The following is a 1573-nucleotide window of genomic DNA, read 5'->3' as shown; positions in this document are numbered from 1 at the left end:
CCCCGGTCAACAGGCAGGCAAACGCCTCGCCTAGGACTCCTCCTCTTAGTTCCTGTTTCTGGCAGGACGAGAAATGGAGAGCAGCAGGAAGTGTGGCATCGAGGATCTTCCTCATTAACTCTTCTGTGTGCATTCCACCCTGCTTACAACCTTCAGGCAAAGAGCAGAGACGCAAAGTGCAATCAACAAGGGAGGGTTATAACTAAATGTTAGAGCGTGGAGTGCTCCCAGCCAAGTTGTTAGGCAGCTAGGCCTTTTTTTTCCAGCATGCTGTACAGTAGTTTAGTCTCATTTTCATTTCCCCTCCTCAGTTGAGCATATTCAGTGTTCATGGGGTTGCTTCGAAGGAGGATTGCTCCCTGTTTAAATATTTGCAGTTTTGCAGAGTTTGGAGATTTTCTTAGAATGCTGATTCTTCCTGACCCTGGGATGGGGGTGATGATCCTCAGTTGCGTTTGCTGTTTAATGAACTGCATAAACTATATTTATGATTCCTAAAGTGTGAGCCCTTGAAAAAAAAATTTGGTTTATGTGGAAAATAACTTGGAAGTAGTGACGAAGTTAAAAAATAAAAATATATATGCTTTTAGTATCATGTAATCATATTTTATATTTTATAATAATCATTTTATAATCAATTGCTTGAGTAGATGCTTTGAGAATATGGGGAAAAATACAGGCCTCAAGTGGAGAACAGGAGTTACTATGGGGCCCAAATGTGAGTCACTATCTAGGAATTGTTTTTAAGTACCTTCTGGTGCCTGGTACCCCTGGCAGGTGTAGAACATGGGAGACATCTCTAGAAACAGGATAGTAGGGGAGGGATCTTATTAGTATAATGTAAGCAAACAGGGGCAGAGATAATGTATTCTGTTTAGGCGCTTCTGATAGATTGTAACCTCCAAAGCCTAAGCCAATGGGACCATGGGGGAGGGAATGGGGCGTCGCGATAGGATGTATAATAATATGTGATTTTGGAATTTGGGGTGTGGTTCAGTGTTTGGCTACATTATTTTTTAGACTTGTTGTGAAGTCTTAATAAACTTCTTTTCTATTTGTAACACAAACAGTGGATTTCAATTTGTGACTGTTTTTGTGTCTTAACAATTATAGTTTAAATTCTGTATTCATTGTTATTGTTGACTGCAGATGATGATCACCATGCAATTCACTGCAGTTGATCATTACAGTTTTGTATGTTGTTTTTAAACGTGTTTTATAAGCATAAGGTATGTATGTGTGTGTTTTCAATTGAATTATACACTAGAATTGTGGTTTTTGGGTGATTTAAAAGGTCAACACAAGAATAAATGAAAGTACTACTGTAATCTTTAGCATCATCTTAACTTCCAAGAGCCATTTTTAGAAAACCTAATGTGTGAGGAAAAACTACCAATTGAGGAAAAAAATAAGGTAAAAGAGGTATAGGGTATAAACCAAATCTTCATTATGGTCAAAGACCCGCATAAATATAGGAAATATTCTGGAAACTTTGGGGAATTGGCATAGAGGACATGATCATAAAATTGAAAAAATGCCCAACTACCACCACCCTCCAAACTCTGAAAAGGAG

This window comes from Vipera ursinii, assembly GCF_947247035.1.
Source record: "Vipera ursinii genome assembly, chromosome: 6".
In the NCBI taxonomy this organism is placed as follows: Eukaryota; Metazoa; Chordata; class Lepidosauria; order Squamata; family Viperidae; genus Vipera; species Vipera ursinii.
The sequence above is the reverse complement of the archived record's forward strand: the minus strand, read 5'-3'. Positions refer to the sequence as shown.